This window comes from Lepidochelys olivacea (genome assembly GCF_965140295.1).
Source record: "Lepidochelys olivacea isolate rLepOli2 genome assembly, chromosome: 5".
NCBI lineage: Eukaryota > Metazoa > Chordata > Testudines > Cheloniidae > Lepidochelys > Lepidochelys olivacea.
Window position 1 is genome coordinate 21939887 of NC_140415.1, and position 23463 is coordinate 21963349.

The window sequence follows — 23463 nt, forward strand, 5'->3', positions numbered from 1 at the left end:
GTTCAACTCATCAGGCTATGCTCACAGATGCCATACAGTGCCTGGGTGAATTTGTGCATGCACCCCTTTTATTCTGTGTTGTATTTTTGGTTGAAATACCCAAGCAGCCAGTAGGGTTAAAATGAATTCTTTATTTAAGCAAATTCCCCAAAATGCAACAGCTCCCACCGCATGGACTGTCTCTTGGTCCTTCCCAGACTACCTTGATTAACTTCCCACGAGTGTTCTCCAGCATGTATTCTATGTGCCAGCCCTGCGGGGTTCAGTTAACCTGAGTTACAAACCGCAATCCTTTTTGGCGCTGCCAACTCTCATGGCTTGATCATGGGTCGCATGGTGTTGGCAGTACTGCCAACTTCAAGAGATCCCCAAAAATCATGAGTCTGATCCCCAAAAATCATGAGGTTTTTTTAAGAGAATACTGTGGTTTTTCGGTCTGTCTTTTGATTTTTGGACTCCCCCTGCCATCCCCAGTGTGTGTGTGTGTGTGTATGTGACAACTGGTGTTGCCCGCTCAACCGCTTTTATTTGGTAAGCGATTTTGACACACACCCCACGGCTGCAGGAGCTCTCACCCACACATCTGCCTGTCCCCTGCCAAGTAACTAATGCTGCCCCCCAATCTCCAAATCAGTCCCCACAACTCTTCCCCATCAGTTCACCCCCCATCAGTTCAGCCCAGCCCACAGCCCCACCCTCCATCAGTTTAGCCCCCTCTAATAGTCATCCCCCCCTCGGTAGGGTTGTCAACTTTCTAATTGCACAAAACCGACCACCCTTGCCCCACACCCTGCCCTGTCCCTTCCCAAGGCCCTGCCCCCATTCACTCCATTCCCTCCTGCTCTGTTGCGCGCTCTCTCCCACCGTCACTCATTCACTCATTTTCACTGGGCTGGGGCAGGTGGTTGGGGTGCAGGGGGGGGTTGAGGGCTTCGGCTGGGGGTGCAGGCTCTGAGGTGGGGCCAGGGATTAGGGGTATGGGGGACCTCTGGTCTGAGACAGAGGGTTGAGTGTGGGAGGGGATATGGGCTCTAAACTGGGGGTGCAGGCTCTGGGGTGGGGCTGGGGATGAGGGGTTCAGGGTGCAGGAGAGGGATCTGGGCTGGGGCAGGGGGTTGAGGTGTGGGGTGGTGAGGGCTCTAGCTGGGGGTGTGGGCTCTGGAGTGGGGCCAGGATGAGGGATTTGAGGTGCAGGAGGGGGCTCGAGGCAGGGGCAGAGGGTTGGGGCACAGGAGATGGTGCGGGGAGTGGGCCCCAGGCAGCACTCACTTCAGGTGGCTCCCCACATGCGGTGACATGTCCCTCGGCCTCTAGGTGGAGGCGCGGCCAGGTGGTTCTGCGCACTGCCTCTGCCCGCAGGCACCGTCCCCACCTGCAGGCACCGCCCACACAGCTCCCATTGACCATGGTTCCCGGCTGATGGGAGCTGCAGAGCCGGCACTCAGGGTAGCGGCAGCGCACGGAGCCCCAGTGGCCATCCCTCTGCCTAGGAGCCGAGGGACAGGTCGCCATTTCTGGGGAGCCACGCAGAGCCAGGTAGGGAGCCTGCCAGCCCCATGTCAGCCAGACTTTTAAGGTCTGGTCAGTGGTGCTGACTGGAGCCGCCAGGGTCCCTTTTCGACTGGGCGTTCTACTTAAAAACTGGACACCTGGCAACCCTACCCCACAGCCTCACCTCTGCTCCTCCTGGGGCTCTCCACTCCCTCTCTCTCAGGCCTGGGAGGCTGCAGTGGGGTCCACTCTCTCCCTTCCAGGCTGTGGGGGGCAGCTCCAGATGCTCTTCACCCCCTTTATGCCCCTTCCCATGCTACGTATTCTGGGTGGGGGAGCAGAGGCACCGTTCCCATTGCACACAGAAGAGGAAGAGCGAGTGGAGGTGCCCTGAGCTGCTGGCTCTTCAGCTCTCCCCTCCCCTCCTGTTGGGTTTGCCCACAGCAGCTCTGATTGGTTGGTCTGCCCCAGCATACGGGCAAGTGGGGAAGGCAGCCAATCAGAGGGGGGCCGCCATCCACAATAGGGCTATAATTTTCTGGAGGGCTGGAGCTTCTCCACAGGGTGACCATATTTCCCAAACTAAAAACGGGACACCGCATGGAGCTGGCCTGAGCCACCTGGAATCGCTGCTCGCCTGAGCCCCGCCAGTGTCTCCCGCATGGGGCTGGCTTGAGAGCCCCTCTCTCCCACATGGGGCTGGCCCGAACTGCCTGGCATCACCACTCACCTGAGTCCCATGCCACTCAAGCCCTGCACCGCCTGGGGCTGACTGCCCGAGTCCCATACCTCCCAGGGTTGGAGCTGGGGCTGATCACCCAAGTCCTACACCACCCAGGACTGACCACCTGAACCCCGCACCCACTAAGGGCTGGGGCTGACAGCCTGAGCCCCACCACCCTGTACCTCACATCGCCACTCCCCCCCCCCCAAACATTCCTCCACACCCTCCTGGGGAGGGCGCACCCCACTGGTTTGGCAAAACTGGGCATTTGTTCTTATTGCTCTTGCCAATTGATGATCAGTTTTGCCAAAAAAAAGTCAGGACAGCCAGGACAGGGCTTAAAAAGGGGACTGAGTCAGCCAAAATGGGACGTAGGGTCATCCTAAACATCTCCAGTCCCCCAGAGACTGGGTACAGTCCAGTCAATATCCTGTCACTTGTGAAAAAGCCACTATATTTAGTGTCTTTTTAAATGTCATGGCTCCTGAAGTTATCAGATAATTACTATTATTTACTAATAAGGCAAAGAATTTGTCGCACATATTTTTAGTAGGAGTCACGGACAGGTCACGGACAATAAAGAAAAATTCATGGACGCCCATGACCTATCCGTGACTTTTATGAAAAATATACATGACAAAATGGGGAGCTGCAGTGTCTCCATGCCCTGGCTCAGAACTGTGGGGTTCTCCTGACCCCCAGTGGCTCTGAACTTAGGGCACTCCCCCTGGCCCCCGTGGCAGCTGGGAGCTCTGGGACATGCTGGGAGCTCCCAGGGGTCCCCCGCAACCTGCAGCAGCTCTGAGGCACACCCCCCACCCACTGTGGCTGGGCACTCGGGGCCCTCACAGTTCCTAGCCGGGGGTGGCGGGGGTACCCTGCAGCTCACAGGCTCCACAGGCTCAGGTCATGGAGGTCTCTGGACGTCACGGATTCCCTGACCTCCATGACAAAATTGTAGCCCTATTAATTTGTTAATTATTTGTATTGTGGCAGGTCCTAAGAGCCCCTGTCATGGACCAGGACCCAGTTGTGTTAGGTGCTGTACAAACAAAGACTGGGGTCTCAACTTTCCTTTAAAAATACTACATGTCTACCTTCATGGTTTGGCTTTTGGGGGGGCATGGGGATGAGTAGCTTGGGCCCATGTTGGATAACAAATTAATTCCCAGGACCAGTGTGTTTAATTCTCCATGGACATTAATTCCCTCATGTTATAATTCCACATAACTATTGTAGGCATTCACATATGACTGCAATTCACGTTTTCTTTAAAGAATTTGATGTAAAATGCATGGGGCTGTAGCTAAGCAAAAAATTTTAAGCAAGCCTGACCTTGCTGCATAAATCATTTGCTCTAATGAATAGGCCCCTGAATGCTTGTGCATTTTTCCTGGAGTAAAACAAGGCACCGGCCTAGTGCCTGGAGAAGGCTGATAAGAGAGATTAATATTTAACATTTTCAAGTTCATGTATTGTAAATGCCTCTATCCTAAAATGGTTCAAACAAGTTATCCAAATGAATATGGTACTTTAATGCATCCAGTCACACTGGAAATGCATGTGCATTTTTTCATTGGCAAGTTTACAAGTGGGAACACGTATTTTAATGTCCCGAAGTGTCCGTGACTGAACAGGTATTAGTATACTTCAGATTGACATACTGTTTATTTGCTCAGTGAGCCTTTGTATCTAGGATGTACAACATATTTCCCTCATCCTGGGGGGGGGGTATGCATATTTGGTGAGAAAGGCATCTTTTGAGGCCTAGCAACCACAAAGTAACTGTAACTGGGTGGCAGGGTTATTCTGTTGACTGAAAATGTTGACACGTATTGGAACTTGACTAGGAGATGCCAGTTGATTTCTGCTGAGTCACTGTGGAATATATATCTTGCAATTCCACCCTGCATATAAGCGAGCCCCCTTGGAAAAAGAAAACTACAGTTTGGAACTGAGAAGCCCTAAAGACATAACCACAATAACAACCAAGCCTGGGGAGAAGGCTTGGGCTCAATAAGTTTGTTTCAGATCTTCAAATCTGAGTAATTGTTAATACAGCAAATCCATGGAAAAGGGTGAGTTTTGAATCCACACAGCAGATAGAGGTTGTATTTAACAGCAGTGTGGTAATGCCACCTGTTTGCAGCACTGTACATACTATGCAATTTCAAAAGCAGCTGCTCAATACGGACTGCAGAATAGTACTGTAGATAAATTGGAAGAACAGCCATTAATATATGGCAGAAATAACTCACACAGATTTATTTTTTAATGGAATTCTAAGCTTTGGGCAGTTTTGTGTGTTTTTCGGGCATGATGAAACTCCTCAGAAGAACACATCCTGTTTTCAAGAGCATTCTGGGAGCCGCTGGTGAGTCCTAAACTTCCTTTCTTATAGAGTTTAACCTTCAAGCTTTAAAAATCAACAAGCAGAAAGCATGTAAGTAAATAGTGTTGAAATGCTTGTAAATTTCAGAGTTTAAAAGTCTTTCCATTTGGAGGTGAAAATAACTAGATTTTTGCTTGGTGCCTTCAGAAACTCAAGCCTGTCTTCTGTTTTCAAAAACTTCTTCCATTAGGATTAGTAAAACAAAAATTACATTTTTGCTAAATTAGATTCCAACATAAAATAATAATTAGAAATGATTAGAAAATGTCTGGGGGTTTTTATCCTGTGAAAAATCAAAAACTTTGGACAAAAGCTGATTTTGGCACCACGACTGTGTGGCCTAATAGGAATTGTACTTTGGGTACCTCAAGCCCCCATTTTCCTATGTGAGCCAGGATCCTCAGCCAGACTACATTTCCCATGACGCACCATACCCAGGTACTCTGAGGATGCCCCACAATGGCTCAGCGAGTGGGGAAGCTGTGGTGCATCATGGGAAACGTAATCTGCCTGGGGACCCCAGCCCACAGATGAGTGTATGGGCCTGAGGCAGTTTGAATTACAATTCCAATAACTCCACTGCAGTAGCATTTCCAAATCTTGATTGGGGGTGTGTGTGTGTTTCAGCTGAAAATTCATCCTCCTTCCTAAAACAGTATCAATGCAGTCACTCAAAAGAGGAACTTCTCCTGGCATACAGAGAGAGGCACCTCCCTGCACCCCAGACTTAGGCACATCTCTCTCAGAGAGGGGTGGGGCTCAGCACATAAGCCTCTGGTTGGCATCTCCCATTGGCTGACTTAGGCAGCTCCCCACCTAGCCTGCTGGCTTTTGTGAATCACTTTCTAAGGTGCCTTTTTCTCCCCAGTCCTTATTCTACAGGGAGCCTCAATGCATAACTCAAGGCTTTTTTTAATCTCAGTGATTTTTCCAGGAGCCAAAAAGTTTGGTGCTGTGACGCTTAGCATCACAATGCCTAAATCCTTTTGAACATTCAGTTCAAAGTCATGAGGGTAAAATTCTCAAAAGCACCTATGTTGCTATTTATTGGTCTAAGATCGAACCTGCTGAGTATGTTCATTGTATGTAAAGTTATGCTCTCAAAAATTCTGCATTGCAATGTTGTTAATGGGATTAGGAGATTAGAGGTTGTGGAAAGAGAAATGAGGATGGTATGAAATCCCTGATCAGGGAACCATTTACAGTGCTGTTTACTAATTCAGTGTATTTAACAACTGTCAGCTCAGGGAAAAGGGAGAAATTTAATGAACTGACACTTGGTGACCCAACTTCAAGAAAGGACTTTACTTAATGCTTCCTGGAGGAGATTTGCTTTATGTTTACTTCATGCTTCACAGAAGAGAAACATTTGCACAATCACTTAATCAAACCACCACTTTCCCACAAAATTACTGTAGACAGCAGACAAGCCCATGAGAATGAGGAGTTGCACTGAGCATGCTTAGAATATCCCCTGTGTATCCAGGAAGAGGGGTTGGCTCTTCCTTGGTTTATTGAAAGTAAAGAGGCCAGGGATTCCTGAATCCATCCTTGGAAAGGATCTCAGACAGAGAGTGAAAGCTGTGGGTGAAATCTATTACTTGGGCACGCTCACGCACACACCTACACCTACACCTACACCCACACCCACACCCAATGAATTGACCATCCCAGGGTAAGGTAAAGGAATAGCAGGCCTCTGACGTGAGCACAAATTCCCCACCACATACTGAATAGTGAACAGGAGTTGCCACCTGTAGGTTATGGTGAGAGAGAGAGGACACATGCGCTGAAAGGGTTGATTAGTTATTTAAAACGGTCCCCAAACCCTCTCCTTTCCCTATCTCCAGTAGACAGGAGAGGCAGCCATAGCCTAGGGCTGTAATAATTCCTATATCCTGTAGAGATGGAGATGAAAGATCACTGCTGCTGGGGGAAGTTCATTCCTGTGAGTTATATAACTCCCATCTTTGGAGGCAGGCCGCTTCACCTTATTCCTGAAGAGACTGATTTAATGAGCAGCCAGAATGTGGGTTCACATGCCCAAGGCCACCTACTTTCTAATCTGGATGGGCCCCACTGGTAGTAAAAGTTGGTCTTGGAGGATTTTATGTCAACAAATTAATTTGCACTCTGTTGCCATTGGCAGAAGCAGCAAAATCTGCACCAGGATTTATGTTCAATGAACCTGAATAATGTAAAATACTGCTGCATAATATACAGTGTTTCCCTGCAGATATAGTATGTAGGGAGCTGGCTTTTCTCTTTGCCGCTGTGAAGATTTAGGGAGTGATGATGAAAGATACTGTTTATGGACCAGATTTTTAAACAGCAGCTTCCCTTGTGCCTGCAATCATTTCCAAGTGTAATTTAGGTCACTTGGACATAAGGGTGTGTTTGCTTGAGAGGCAGTGTGGCCTAGTGGCTAGGACAGTGGACTGAGAACTCAGGAGACCAGAGGTTGAGTCCTAGCTCTGCCACTGGTTTGCTGAGTGACCTTAGGGAAGTCATTTAATCATACTGTGCCTCAGCTTCCCCAGCTGTAAAATGGGGATAATGATGCTGATCTCCTATGACGGTATATATCCTCATTACTACTCAAGTCTAAGTTACCTACATTCTTCTGACAGCTATTTTGAAGGTGTAAAAGGGAAGTCTGATTAAATCTAGGCTGAAAATCAGGCCCTATATTTTTAATTTCAAGATAACGGTCTCCCTTTGTTTCCTGGGGTTGATGTGTCAGTGTGGTGAGTCACTATGGGGAATGCCAGCATGGCGTATAAGAGTTGATATAATGAGGCTGATCATTGGGAAATTCAAATCAATTTAGTTTACTGAAAGCTCCAGTGGAAAAGATCATGGTTTCTAGGTTAACTACCTTTGATCTGTTTCATCCTTTTTTTTTAAAAAAGTTAATTTTTATCTTCCCACTACTCTGAACTACTGGCCAGTCATAGATAATTTTTAACTCCTAGCCACTGATTCATTCGGGTCACAGGTACTTTCCCCTCTGTGTGTATTTGGGATCTATATCACTATTATACTTGTACTGCATATGACTTACCTTCATCTGTTATACTGTGCTAAAAGAGTTAGGTGAAACTATGATTTTGCTTTACAGGGTATTCTACAGTCCTTTTATTTTGATTCATGTGCATTCATGGCTCTTGAATAGCATGATAAAGTAAAGATTCGAACAAATAAGCAAAATTCAGCTGAAATGATCATGGAGGATGCTTTAAGTCATGGAGCTTCTCTACCGATTTCCATGCAAGGCTGTAGGGCCAGATCCTTAGCTGATGTAAATCAGCATAGCTCCATTGAAATCAATGGGCCATAATGATGAGTCAGATTTGATTATTTCAATGGAGCTATGCCTGTTTCACATCATCTGAGGATCTGGCCCATAATTTTGATCCAGGTTTTGTGAATATCAGTAACCCAAGCCCAATTTTTGGGTTTGTAACAGGATACAAAGGTTTTTCCATAGGCGAAATATCCAGGTCAGAAATGGTTTAATTAGTCCCAAGTTTATTTTATCATACACCATAGAAGATAGAGCTGGAATAAAACCATAAAGGCACTAGTCATTAATGCGGGATGTTTCCTTACATTATTGCCATTGGCGTAATAGTTAAATTCTTAAATCCTTCAGGAAAAATCCCTTTGACTTCAAATATGTGCCTTGCCAAGGACTGCAAAATCAGGCCTTTCTTGAATCCCTCCAGAGCTAGTGCCTCCACTGTCCCCTTTGGCAAACTGCATATCAGTGTCCCATGTTTCAGTGAAGAATATTTGCTCCCCAACTCCTCCTCCTTTTCAGTTTTGAGGGCCCAATCCTCAAATCAGTCCACTCAACAGACTGCTGTTGGCTTCAGCTGGAGTTGTGGCATGCCTTGAATGGAGAGCAGTCTCTTCTCTCCAGGCAGGGGTGGCAGCTGCCATTTTGTGCTCGCGTGCAGCCTGCAATCTGTGCTCTCTCTCACTGGTTTATTTGTTCTGTTCATATTTAAAAAAATTATTGTTCTGAGTGGAAGGGTATGAAAAAAACAATCCAGGCAAGCCTCATTTAGGTGATGTAAATGGGAGCACGACCCCAAGGTCTCACAATCGAATTGAGTGGTGGAACTAGCTTTTTAAAGTCTGGCATCTAAGGTGCCACAAGTACTCCTTTTGTTTTTGCAAATACAGCAGTTTCCCCCAATTGTGTTTTTAAGCTTTCTCCAGGCTGCTCTTGAAATTCGTTTTACTGGGCACATGGTGGCTTTATGCAGACAAAGTCTGAGCTAGCTCAGACGCATTGAGGGCCTTTTCAGTTAGCATTTCCCTCCTTCCCCCAAGAGAGTGTTCCCATCCACTACTCCCTTTGGAGTCATATCCCTCTTACACTGGGTGGAGGAATTGCCTAATACATCATTGTTTTCCCCAGCCACTTTATTTTGCATGTGCAATATGGAGTTGAGGGCTGTACTCAGAAAGACAATGCTTAACCCTCTCCTTGCCAGTTTCTGGTCTGGTTCAATTCTCCCTATTGCAGGACCTAACCTTTAGCTTCTAGATCATAATTTCATGCTTTACCTCTTTCAAAGAACTGTGAAAAGCCCCTGTTTCCTGCCTTGGTAGTAGTTTATTAACTCCTTCAATCGGTGCAGTGTTTTTCACGTTCTTCCCTCACCCTTCTCTCTCCTCTTTTCCCCACAGCATATGCCTGAGGTCGATCTATTTCTTCGGTTGCCATCTTTACATAAGGCAAATAATATAAAAGGATTTTCTTGCTTTCACCTGTGGGCCAAATTTAAGCTTCTTATAGAGCAACCAAAGTCAGTGAGATCTGCTTATATATATCTGAGGGTAGAATTTGTCCCACATATTTATGTATGGTGTATGTATTGTATCATGCTTATCTGCTCTTGGATCACATTAGTGACCTTTAACCAATCCAATTAGTTTTCTTCAGGAATTTCAAAACAATTTGGCATTTTATTTCAAAGAACCGGAGCAGGAACAGCTAGTCCTCAGTGACAATTGTTGCAATTCTATCACAAATTATCACCCATTATCTCCATGTGCAGTGGTGAAAGCCTTTACTTTATTAACTTTAGTGGGTCATTTAAAATTGTAGCACAGAGTTTTTGGGAAAAGAACTTTTACTCATGAACACACTCCCAGCAGTCATTACCTAGGGACACTTCCCTTCTAAAAAATAACAGCATACTTAAAATCTGTTGGAGTTTAGAGAAATTACAGCTCATAAAATACATTCTAAATAAATGATTACTTTTTGGTTGTCTTCTGTCTCTGCTGTTTTACAGTTAAGTACAAACCTTTCCCATCATACCAAGTACTTCCCATAAGCTTCAAAAACAGGTCCAAATTTTCAGGATTGCACACACAATTTGCACATACAGTTATGGTATCTGTACAGGTAAGTCATACACATAGTTTTGCACAAGCCAATTTGGACAGCCTCTTAAACATACTGCGATCTCCAGTTAGCATGTTAATCATTATTATTTCTTCTTTGTATTACCTGGCTGGCACCTACAGGTCCCAACCAAGAGTGGCCCCATTATATAGTGGCTATACAAACACAGAGTAAGAGAGAGGCCCTGCTCCCCAAGTGTTTAGAATCTAAATAGACAAAGGGTGGGAAGGGAAATGGAGAGACATTGCTATGCTGTGACTTGTTCATTGTCAAACACAGGGTTAGTAGCAGAGATGGGATTAGAATGCAGGGCTCCTGATTCACAAGATAGTGCCCCAACTGCTAGACCACGCTGCCCCCCCAGAACAGGCAGAAGCAAACAGCTGCAGCTGAAGATACAGGAATATATTTCAACTAGGGCATATTTATCTCACAATAATTGTGATCCCATTATTAGAATATATCTCTGTTCTCTCTCTGCTGTTATTATCTAATCTTTATACTGCAGAATCCAGAGCCCCATTGTGTAAGGTTTTGAAGACACACACACAGAAGAAGAACATGGTCTGAACTCACAGGGTGCAATTCTGGTCCTGTTAAAGTCAATGGGCATTTTTGTTTGTCATTTGGTGATCGGCCAGGTTAGGTGAATACAGTTCACACAAATTTCCCAGAATTATGTTCCTGTTAAAGAGCAATAGTGATAAACTGTGGCTGCCCCGTGCAGCTGCATTGTATAGAGTGAACCCCTCTCTTCATCATGGAGTATCCATGAAGGAGGAAGCCCGGATATAATTGCCATGCATCCTTGAGCACTCGGGTCTTGGCAAAGAACTAGCAGGTGCTTCCCTTCAGAAGGACTTACGCTGCTTAAGTGCTTTGCTGAATCAGGACCTAGGTGGCTTGTCTGGCCAATGTGGCTAGTTGTGCTTTTCACCCCCATAGTCCCCAAAGAGTACATGGCCAGTTGATTTGGGGGTGTGGCAGGTCCCGCCCCTGGTACAACAACTGCATTTACAAGCAGGAGGTAGGGGCAGCTCCCACTTTAAAGGTGACGTAGGGAGCAATAGGGCTTGTCATTCATTACTTGCAGTATTCTCTCCCCACTCCCCCTTTCCTGGTGCATCTCTGGATGCATAAGCTAGCACTTAGCCTCTAGACTTTGTTCTTCTTGTCTTATTCCAATCTCGGAATTCCTGCCAAATGTGTTAACATTATTCGTTTGTGTGTTTGCGTCAACAAAAAAAACCCCAAATCTTCTTTTTTAAAAAATGGAACATGATGCAATGAATTTGCAGAATATTTTCTGTTTTCTCATTTTAATACACAGGAAAAATGAACATTACAAAAATGCATCATTGGTCTCTCGCATCATTAAAAATGCTAGGGTTTTGAATGGGGAAAAATTATCCTGAGAACATAGCTGTAATAATAAAAATAAAAGAATCCTGAGACCCAGCAGTGGCGTTCCTTTCTTCAGATATAACACAATTAAACACACTCTTTCCTTCTCTCCCCATTTACAGACATTCTTGGTTTTATGTTGCAACAATGCCAAGGGGCCCCATTGTGCTAGGCACTATACAAATACATAATGACAGGTTTCAGAGTAGCAGCCGTGTTAGTCTGTATTCGCAAAAAGAAAAGGAGTACTTGTGGCACCTTAGAGACTAACCAATTTATTTGAGCATAAGCTTTTGTGAGCTACAGTTCACTTCATCGGATCCTTGTCCTGAAGAGCTTACAGCCTGAATGATGGAAGGAGAAACACAGACTTGCTCGACATCAAACAGCAGCAGTCCCAGGAGCAGAGGGTATGTCTCTTGAGTGGACTATCACTGTACTACTACATGAAGGGCTTGAGCCTGCTGGGCACTTGACCACTCTTCCAAAGAGAGCGCGTCATTACCCAGTGGCCACTTTACAGTGCTTTGAGCCTTCATGTGGGAATAACTTACACTGCACCCGCTTTTAGGCCCCTGTACACTGTGAATATGGTGCCCAGTGGTCTTAGTGTAAATGAGCATTCCAGCCCCAAACTGCAGTGACCGGTAAGGGTGCGTAATGCCACATAGGCATGTTCCCTAGTTGCCACACCTCCACATGTGCCATGTGAAGAGGTCCGTTACAGCACTAAGCAGTGTTATCTGCTCACCCATCCACATGCCAGCAGCTGTATCCCATCTTGTTTTCATATTCTTTTTAGTTGAGAAGAAATAATTTTTAAAAACCTTTTCTAATTAAAAAAAAAAGAAAAGAAAAGAAAGAATTAAGGACAGTAAAGCTTAGGCTAGCTCAGCACCGGGCAGCTTGTTTGGACTCAAAATGTAACTTTGGCTTATAGTGCAGGAGGTCCCAGGTTCAAATCCTATGCTAGTCCTCAGAAAGGTGAAATATATGGAACCTTTACTTTTGGGATTTGTGTGATGATCTAGTGGTTAAGTCTCTAGACTGTGACTCAGGAAACCTGGGTTCAATTCCTAGTTCTCCCACCCTCTTCTTGTGTGAACAGGCATAAGGCTAATGTATGCCTCAGTTTCCCTATCTGTAACATGGGGATGATACTTCCCTACCTTGTAGGAGTCTTGGGAAAATAAAATCCATTAAAGACTGTGCAGTGCTCAGGTTCTTTGGTGATGAGAGTCACACAAATACCTCCACAGAGCAATGAACTTAAACAACAAAAGGTTAACACACAGATCTGTGCAGGAAATGGTAACATTAGCATTACACCCCATGCTCACTGGAGGTCAGATTTAAACAATTAATGTAGATATTGAGGCTGAATAAACACTCTTCATCTGAGAAAGAGTTAAGCAAACACAGAGGGCAGTTGAAGAAGAACTTTTCTTTTTTGATGTGTGGTTGCAATATCACTTTTTAAGAAACACTGTTTCAAGTCAGGGTAATTCAACTATTCCCACCCACCAATCCACTTTCCCCCCTCTCCACCTACCCTCACACACACTACCCCAAGGGAGGAGGAAAAACCGGATTTTCAAGGTTTTTTTCCTCTGGTCTGTTTGACTAAAGGTGACTCCTGCTTAGTGGACAGAGGGCCATCCCCCACTGATCAATATTTTAATGTGACTTATCAGAAAGAGAATGAATTGTTTACTTAAAAACTCAGGATCCCATAAAGGGCAAGGGAAAAGTGTCCACTGGAAACAGAAGTTCTGGATTCCTGCCTGCTGCTGTAAATTCATAACAAGGAAGCCTAAAACTCAAAGGATCAGAAGAAAGTGGTGTCCAGCAAAACAATGCGTTAGAATCAAAACTCCAACAAAGGCACAGCCAGCAGTTATGTGGGATGGTAAGTACTTTCCTGGGTATATTTCAAATGAGCAAAATGAAACAAACTCTTCAGGTGGGGGAACGTATAAAAATTGAGTACAACAATGATTTCAAATGCCAATGCCAACCTGCTACACTAAAATGTTCTTACAAGTCTGTTGCCCCTCAACACAGATGAAATGGATTTTGTATTATAGCCGTAGGATCTGTTCCTGCACCTTTTAAGTCAATAGGAGTTTTTCCCATAACTTCAGTGGGTACAGGATGAAGCCTATAGACATCCTAAATGCTTATTGAAAAAATAATGATGCTAACGTGCTTGGTTAGACTTTATTTGCCTTGAGGATTAGATACATCTTGAGAGTTTAGATACATGAAAAAGACATGGCTTGGGATTCTCCTTCGCAAGCACTGCTTTAAAAGTATTCCTTTTCCTTGCAATGGTGTTCTGCCTTGAAGGGCTCCACGCTTTAAACCCAAGTCTGAAGAGAGGCTGAAAGCGGAAAGTTTGTGGTGCTACAGCATTTACATTCTGCTTCTACCCTGGTCCAACGTGTCACCTTCTCCTTGCCTTTGCCCTTTACTCTGTTGCACTATTTTAACAATCTCAACCCCTCAGGAATCAATGATCTTCTCTATTCTGCATCACTACCTATTGTTTTCTGAAAGATTTCTGAGCATGCATAGGAACTGCTGGGAGTTCCCATGCGTGGATAGTGGGGCTTTGAGAATGCCTCACTTTCAGTCACATTGCTTGTCTGAAATATTATTTTAACTTTTATATTGCAGTAGAGCCTAGAGGCCAGCTCTGCTGGGGCCCCACTGTGCTAGGCACTGCACATATATATAGTGCATGACAGTCCCTACACTATATATATGTGAATTAGAATGTAAATTTCAATATGCAGTGTTTGCATCCCTTTCCACTAATAATGCAAGTGAAGGTTTGTTTGTGAGAATAGAAAATAAAATTCAGGTCCATAGCTGAAAATTTGTATCATGACAAAGTGAAATTTGTTTTGGATGTAACTGGGAATCTAACATTTAAACTAAGACCCCTTCTTTAACTTATATAACTGTGTGAAAACGAAAACAGCAGCAGCCTCCTGGTGTTGCATACAAGGTATGTTACAACCCCCTCTTTCTCCCAGAGCTTGCTCCTTCTTAGCAGTTAAGCTAGGCATATCTGCCACCCTGCGTAACAGCAATGTGCTGGCATTCACCTGCACAGCTGTTTCCTGCTACAGATTGTGCAGGCTCCAGAATAGATAGAAAATAAACTAAGGATGATCAGTGCATTGAAAAAGGAGCCATTCCCACCCATCCATTCGCAGATCACATATGTGCACAAAAACAGAGATGACACAATAGTTATATTAATAAAATGAAAAAGAGAGAGAGGTCTAGCACATTAACTGGCAGGGTTAGGTTGTCTTATGGGCAGTCCATCTGCTAAGGATTGACTCACAAGTTGACTAGTATTCTCAGTAGAAATGTGCTCTGGTTTAATTAAAATCAGTTTAAAAATCAATCTAGTTAAACTGGTCCAAAGACCAAAGGTTAGACTCACTTAAGTTTTGCTTAAATCAATGTATTTTAGGTTGGTAACTCACTGATGCGAATTAAACTGATTTCAGCAAGTATTAAAACAGATGACGGGCATATGTATTAGGGGCTTGCACTGGTTTAACTTGATCAATTTTTAAACCAGTTAAACAAATAGTTTCCAGAAAGGATGGAACATTTGTGTGGATGAAACAATTGGTGGCAGGTTTCTTGGATGGAGCCAATTGCGGAAAAAGCTTTATTAGAGTCCAAAGGATCCTGCCATGTCCTGTTTTTTACCTGCCATGGAATAGGATGGCATCATCATTATCTCTTTCAGAGAAAGGAAACCAGGAAACTGTTCCTCTTCCAATTTAAGCCACTGAGAGTTTTGCCATTCACTGAATGAAAGCAGAGTCAGGCCCAGCATGTCTAACAGTTGCTGGTCCTTCCTTAAATTATGATAACATATTGATTTATACTTGCCCAACAAATATGTCTCATATTTTCACCAACTATTTAAAATTCCAGTGAGTGAGTTTGTCCTAAAATTAAATCTAGGCCTCTTTCACTCTTCTACCCCATTGTAGGGCATCAGGTATACTCTATGAGATGTTCACCTACTAAGGAGCTCTGACGCTGCTAATAAAATCCCTATGTCAAGATAGGAAAACTGTTGAGAAAAATCACAGCAATCATCCAGAGGGGGCACTTAGAGCATACTTCACAATATGTATTTCTGGTGCTCATGTTTTAGGTGTATTAAAAACATTTAGGCAACTGGAGGGTTCAAAATTTGCTAATATGTTCCTTCCATGTCTGCACTTCATCTCTGATATGGCATGCCATAGTAGGCCCCTGTAATTAACAGAAAATAACCACTGGATCTCTGCTATCATGGTATGGCAATTGTTGCTAAATGCTGACATTTAAAATGGTGACTGTTGTGTAGGAACATGTGTGAAATGTGATGGTTCTTCTCTATCCATATTCTATGCCTCTCATGGGGCACACACTTGTGCAGGGTTTGTGTTTTTACAAGCAGCTGCTGATATAGACTTGCAGAGGATGGGAAATCTGGCAGGTGACGATAAGGGACACATAGTGTATATGAGGGTGTGTGCATTGTTGGCTTTGAATGTAAAGCCACTAAAGGAAAATAAATGACTTTAACAAGAATTTAAGTGCAATGTGCACTGTGGGGGTGTGATTTCTAAAGCACACTAATATATTGCTCATTAATCGGTCCCTGCAGACCCTGCTGGTCTGCACTAAAGGTTCCCTAGTGTGGTTTAACATTGTGCTCTTTGAAACAGTGCTATATCGAAGTGCATTAGGGAACATAGTAAGCATCAGCTGGATCTACATGGACCAACTAAGGGCAGGTCTACCCGACTGCTTAAGTCAATCTAACTTATGTCATTCATGGGTGCGAAAAGACACTCCCTTGAGCAACACAAGTTACAGCAACTTAATCGCTGTCCACACTGGCATTTTGTCAGTGGGAGATGCTGTCCTGCCAACATAGCTTCCACCTCTCATGGAGGTGGAGTAATTATGTCGACGGGAGAGCGCTCTCCTGTCGGCATAGAGCATCTTCCCCAGATGCACTACAGCAGTGCAGCTGCATTGGTGCAGCTATGCAGGTGTGGTGCTTAGACCTGTCCTAATGTCAGCACATTAGTATGCTTTAAAAATCACATAGTGAGCATTATCACACTGTGTAGACATACCTTCAGGGAAGAGAGAATGTTCCCTGAATATCCAAAGAACTCCTCCCTCAAACCTTCTCAACTCACTTTTAACACACCCAGCAATTGCAACTAGGTGCCATAATGATGGGTGAATTAGATAAGAAAGAATAGAAGAAATGAAATACACTAGCAGTGGATGCATCAGAATACTTCTCTTGGTCTATTGGACAGCATCTGAAAGCTGCTGGCTTTCTTAATTATGGGTGGAACACGGTTCAAAATGTATATAAGAGGGATATATTTTAGGGCCTGTCTAAATGGAGATGGATAAATTAAATCAGTTATAGAGGCGTTCTGTGTCTTATCCTTTCACACAAATAAACAGTTTTCTTCACTTCCGTGAATAGATCAGCACCCAATCAACAGAGCTTTTGGAGCCAGACAATTCAAGTTCTCATTAGCCGCAGCAAACTATTAAGGAATCCTATTTCAGCATGCAGCACTTATCAAAACCCACTCTGCGCTGTTCAAAATGAGCAATTAATGACACATACTGTGCTGTTCCGGAAAAAATTCCACCCTCTCTAGAGGGATAAAGGAATCATATCGAAAGGCAAAAATATGTCCTTTTGCTTCCCAGTTCAGATGTCCATTTTTTGAAAAGTGATAGAAAATTATGTTATTGTTATTATTTATGAATAATAAATCATGACGTTGCAGTTACATACGGTACCTTTTATCTGAGGAGATCAGTGATTTACAAACATCTAATACCCGCAAGAATCCTGCATGAAGTGTGTTGTGGGTTGATGGTTTCTGTTTTAATCAGGAAAGAGATAGGAGGAGTAAGAAGAAAAGATGGAGACTCTGAACCCTAACCTTCCCTTCTCCACTCCCCTCTTTTCATGTTTTCCTTGTTCCCTTGCCTATTCCCCCTTCTTTCTTTTCCAGTGCTCTCACAGAGTGTGGCAGGAGATGGTTTGGTTCAGGAGATGGTGGAGGGCACAGTAAGTATCACATGCTCTTTAGCACTGAGGTAAAACTGCTCAATGAGCAGCAGTTATTGCTAAAGCTACTGCAAAAACTCCTAGCTTCATCTCCTTTTCAAGGGAATGTTCACTGTTCACAAAAGCTACGTGACATATGGTAACTACGAGCCTGGCCTGGAACTTGTTGAGCAAGGTTGGGCCCTGTGGGCCAGATTAACAAAATTATTGTTGCCCCTTTGACCTGAGTGATCAGCCAATATTCAGGACCTTGCAGGTTTATTTTACATTTGGAAGAGAAATCCATGATACCAGTCAGGTATATTCTTTGATGCTGTCCTGTTAATAGAATATCAGTGTTGGAAGGGACCTCAGGAGCTCATCTAGTTCAGTCCCCACTCAAAGCAGGACCAATCTCCAATTTTTGCCCCAGATCTCTAAATGGCCCCCTCAAGGATTGAACTCTCAACCCTGGATTTAGCAGGCCAATGCTCAAACCACTGAGCTATCCCTCCCCCCTGTTTATTTACAAAGGATGCACACAAAGCCTGTTTCCCTCAGTGCAGCAGAAACAAACCACAGCAGGCAGTTTCCTTGCTTACGATTCCCCAAGTCTGCCTCTCCTTTGTTCCGTGCCAAAGGAGCTCTGTCAGACTCCCTTTTGGGGCCAGACTCCTGACTGCTTCTCTCACTGTCTGCCTCTCTCCCTCACAGCTTGCCAAACACTCTCCTAGCCTCTGTGTGCTTAACAAAGGAACCACTCAGCCCACATGGCTTATGGTCTGATCAGGACATGCCATGTGCCTTGTTGCCTTGGGTGGTGACTTCCATTGCTTCCAGCTACCACTATGTAAATAGGGCTTAATTGCTTCTTCTATTTAGCTTGAAAGAAAGGTGCTTTGCAGCACACCCATCCTCTTTAACCGAGTCTATGACTGTCTGTAGATCAAAGATCCACTTGATGGCGGCCTTCATGTTGAAAGGTACCTAGTGGGATTTTCAAAAGTGCCTAAGCAGGTTAGGTATCTAATTCCCATTGAAATTTAATGAGAGATAGGTGCCTAACTCACTTCTGTAAATATCATTAGGTGCCTATCTGCGTCTTTAGGTATCTAAACACCTTTGTAAATTTGGCCCTTAGAGACTCAGCTAGAATTATGCAACCTTTACTCATGTTGGTGAGCACTTATGCAAGCAGTCCCACTGATTTCTGTGGGGCTATTCATGTGAGTAAGTGCTCACCACCATGAATAAGGGTTGCACAATCTACCCATAAACAAGTGTACACTATAATGACAAATGCTGGGGAATTTGTTCCCTAGCCTCCTCCGATGGACAGTGCCATGGGATCTTTTATGTTCACATGCAACGTACCGGAGCACTGTTTTTAAATCTCCCATCTGTTAGACCTGCACTTTGTTTGGCTGGGTTCAGCATTGCAACTTTACTTAAATTGACAGTGGTTTTTGTTTTTTTAATGTCTAAGATGCGAACCAAGTGACCAAATTAGTAGGCAAACCCAATCAGCATGATAAAGAGGAGCCCTACTTCATCTGGCAAATCTGACAGGATTAGAATGGCCCTTTAAAAGTATATAAATATCCTTAGGGTACACAGCAAGGCTTTCTGTAGAAAGGGTGCCAATTCCTTTCACCATTAGTGCTTGCAAAGTACTTTCCTAGTCTATTTCCCAGGAAGCTTTTATTTTAGAGTCTAGAAATAGTTTTGCATATTTTAAGTGTGTATTTCTAGGTTTCTATTATGTAATCTTATAGGACTGATAATTAAATCTTGGAACTACTGGTGTGGGGGACGGAGAGTATTGGGAGTATTTTCTTCCTTGCAGGTAAGACTGACGGGCCACTTGCTTTTGCAGTGGGGGAGCAGCAGTTATGGTCTTCAATGGGAGTTGCATGCACATTGGTACTGCAAGGATGCATAGAAGAGGAAATGAAAAATACCTTCATCCTGCTAGGTGCTGAGTACCCTTCACTTCCACTGAATTCACCTCTGATCGGGCACTTACGACTTTGCAGAATTTGGCCACAGGAAATACAGGAGAATTTGGCCTATCAAGGGCAAATTCTAATATTGAAAGTGCAGTTCCACGCTGAAAAATGTCTCTAAAAGGAGCACTGGGGGGATGAGGGGAAAGCTCCAAGTTTTTCTCTCAGTGACTCCACACCAGAAGTGCCCAGTTTAAAAGCAGAAAGACGTTTTCCCTTAGGGCCAGCTCTACAGACTCAATCTGGGATCTGAAACACCAGGGTAAAGCTTGTCTGTGCAGGAGACAGAGCTTTCTAGGGAGCCAGGTCTGAGAGCGTGTGATGAATTCCCCTGATACTAAGGGCCACCACAAAACCCACCATGTTTTGGTGAAAGTGCAAAGCCTTCCTGAGCAGAACTGCCTTTGACCTTGCCTTTCCTAACATAAATAGCAACATGGGTATTAAAAAACAACCAACCCCCCCAAATCCCACCTTACTCAAACATGATTCCCCCCCTCTCCCCCATGCACACACTTCTGGCGCTGAGAGAACAAACACCGGACAGAGGTTAGTCACGTTGCTTAATGAATGATGGGAAGATACTACAGTGATGAATGTGGTGTAAGAACTTACATAGAGTAGAACAGAATAGCTGAGGTCTTTTCTTCTCCTGCATCATCACCATCAATACAGGTCCTGAAGGGCAGTCTCTGCTTGCTGTTCTAACTGTGCAGCCCCATTGCCTGTGTGAAGCCAGTTACCATGGTGATGCATGTAGCAGGAGAGCCTAGCTTGAGAGGAAGGATGGCCTTGTGGTTAAGGCACAGGGTTGGAGAGCTGGGTTCATTTCCTGGCTTTGCCACAGATTGCTGTGTGACCTTGGGTAAACTGCTTAGTCTCTCTGTGCCTCAGTCCTCCATCTGCAAAATGGGGGGGTAATGACACTTATTTCACACACACCAACACACACACAAACAACATTCCCTTTGTCTGTGCTGTGTATTTAGTTTATAAGCTCTCTGATGCATGGACTGCCTCTTACCATGCATTTGTACACTGGAGCCCTGCCCTCGGCTGGGGACTCTAGGTGCTACTATGATACAAGTAAATCGTCATCATAAAAATCAAATGGGTTTGAGCAGTGGTAACTAATAGCAACCTAGTGGGCAATGTGTCTGGTGATGTAGGGTGGAGGGCTAGAACACAGCTTAGTCTCCCTTAGCTGTGTTGGATCTATGGAGCTAACAGGAGTAGAAAGAATATTTTAGTAATTTAAGGGCTTGATCCCACCCTCACTGAAGTAAGAGATAAAACTTCCACGGGGTTCAGTGGTATAGGACTGTGCCTTTAGGGCCTGATTCAAAGCCCAGTGAAGTTCATGATTGATTACATTGAGCTGTGAATTGGGCACTAAATAAATGCAGGGCACAGCTGTGTGGAGAAGCAAGGTGCCATTTTCACCTAAAGTGTATTCCAGATTATAACCTCGCTTTAGCAGTGTAAGGTGCCCAGACTAACCAGTGTAACATTGTAAAGTGCCCAGACTAACCAGCCCTGTAAGTGCGTGCTGTAGCTCGTCACTGATTTTTCAAACTTCTTTCCATCATTCATGTTTCACTTGTGATCCTTTCTCTGTTTGTTGCAGATCCTCAACGCTGAAGTTTGGGACTTGCCTGTATTTCAGCTCCTACAGACTATTTACTGCCAGAGCTATGGAGTGTGACAATGGTGTTTGTGTCCAATCTATCAAACGCCATTATCACACTAAATAGCTACTGTTAGATAAGCCATCAGGTCACAGAAGGAAGAGAACTCTGAGCAATACATTTCCTGGCTGTGATGAGGAATAAAGCAGGTTTGTTCTCGTATGTCATGATGACTGTGTGCTCTTTTATAAGCTATACTAAAATAATGTACAATAAACAAATACTCTGCTGTTCGTACTTCCAGTTGAAAAACTCCTTTTTAAAGTATACATTGTAATGAACTTAATGCTGTCCATTTGCTCTTACTGAGTCATGCTTATATTCATGGATTGTAATGTTTTGATTCAGCAATGCAAGTGGCTGGGAATTCTTCCCTTATTTAGATTTCTGTTAGGTTATAGCTGGCAACCTGCAGCCTCTATTTAAGCAGTGTTGTCAGTATTTAATGCATTTAATTAACATGTTTTGGCCTTGAACATATTCTTCAGTGAGATCCAGTGTGGCACTGAAACAAATGTATTTGGAGGTCAGTTGTACAAATGCAACACACTGGATTAATGATTAAAGAACATGAATCAGGAGTATTGTTGCCAAATCATAAAACCAACATGACACTGTCAGAAAAGAAATCCAGGGCCCAGTCCTGCAATCCTTATGCAAATAGTGTTTGGGCATAGGGCTCTCATGGAAGTCAACGAAAGCTGTGGGTGCTCAATATCTTTAAAAATGTAGGGTCAGATTATGAGCCCCTTGCTCGTGTTGAATAGTCCCTACACATAATCCTGTTGAAGCTAACTTGGGAAAGACTGTGCTACCTCACATGACTAATGGTGTCACAATCTGCTCCTTATTTAGGTGCCTATTTGTAATTACCCGAGTTTGAAACATTTGGCTTAGATGCCCAATTTAGCACTTTACGCACCCAGGTTTGACTATTTGGCCCTAAGTAAAATGAATGCAGGAAAGAGCAGATAATGATAATCACTGCCATAGGCACCAAATTCGCCTCTTTCCCTTGGGTGCTCGACCCCCACTCTGCCCCCAGCCCCGCCCCCACTTCACCTCTTCCATGAAGCCTTTACCCTTCTCACCCCTGCCCTTCCCCCATTCCAACCCCTTTGCCAAAGTCTCCACCCCCTCCTACCCCTATTCCAACTCCTTCCCCAAATCCCTGCCCCGGCCCCACCTCTTCCATGCCTCCTCCCCTGAGCGCACCACATTCCTGCTCCTCCCCCTCCCTCCCAGAGCATGGTAACGCCACCAAACAACTGTTGGGCAGCGGCCCGGCGGGAAGTGCTGGGAGGTAGGGGGTGGAGCAGGGACGCGGCGTGCTCAGGGCGGGAGGAGGAGGAGGCGGAGAAGGAGGGGTGGGGGATGAGGGGAGCTTGGCTGCCAGTGGGTGCAGAGAACTCACTAATTTTTCCCCAGGGGTGCTCCAGTGCCTATGATCACTGCTTCTGTATTGTAGCATTAGATTAGCAAGTGGTGAGCTAAGTAGAGCAATTGCCTTTCATTCATGGCATCTATATAGTTCTCCTTATTAGGGCATGGAAAACTTGTATTTATATAAACACGACATAAATCTGCCATTGCAGCTGCACTGCATATCCTTGGATGAAGACAGCTTTGTTCCCATGTTGGACAAGTATGAAAAATAAATTGTGATGATGCTAGTTTCTCTCTTGGTGGCCATGTTCCCCATTTTAGAGAAAACGCCAGCAAGAAGGTGGCTCATCAGAAACTACAGAATGCCAGTAGTGTTCCATCCCAGCTGTGACTGCATGCTGGCCTTTACAGGCTAGATCAGGCATGGTCTGTAAAGAGCCTTGCAAGAAAAGCATCCTGCAAGATAATGAGTGAATACGAATGTAGCATTCGGCTTCCCACAAACAAAGGAAAGGAAACTTTACTCACAGCCCTATGCGACCAGTGTGCCATTTCTCCTTGCAGACTTGTCAGCCATTGCTTTTTACCTGTTTTTTTGCAAAGGTATTCATTCACCCTATGACCAATGCCAAATGACCTCCAATAGCTCAGAAGAGCATGCTGGAACTGTAACACAAAGCAGAAATGGGTCTAGAATGGAAATATTTATTGTTCATGGTTACACAACCTGGCTGATTAATTGAGAGTGACAAGAACCCAGAAGAGCTTGCAAACAAATACAGCCTGGGTTTTATTTCACAAATGCTCAAAGTTCTGACCATGTTCTGCTAAA

General features: G+C 44.4%; 1 long non-coding RNA gene across 1 annotated transcript; it reads left to right on the top strand.

Annotated features, from left to right (window-relative positions):
- The first annotated feature begins 13206 nt into the window (after positions 1–13206).
- LOC311520398 lies at positions 13207–21482 on the top strand. Its single transcript, XR_014711579.1, has 4 exons — positions 13207–13345; positions 17517–17572; positions 19398–19526; positions 21185–21482. It is a non-coding gene; the product is annotated as an uncharacterized lncRNA (long non-coding RNA).
- The last annotated feature ends 1981 nt before the right edge of the window (positions 21483–23463 follow it).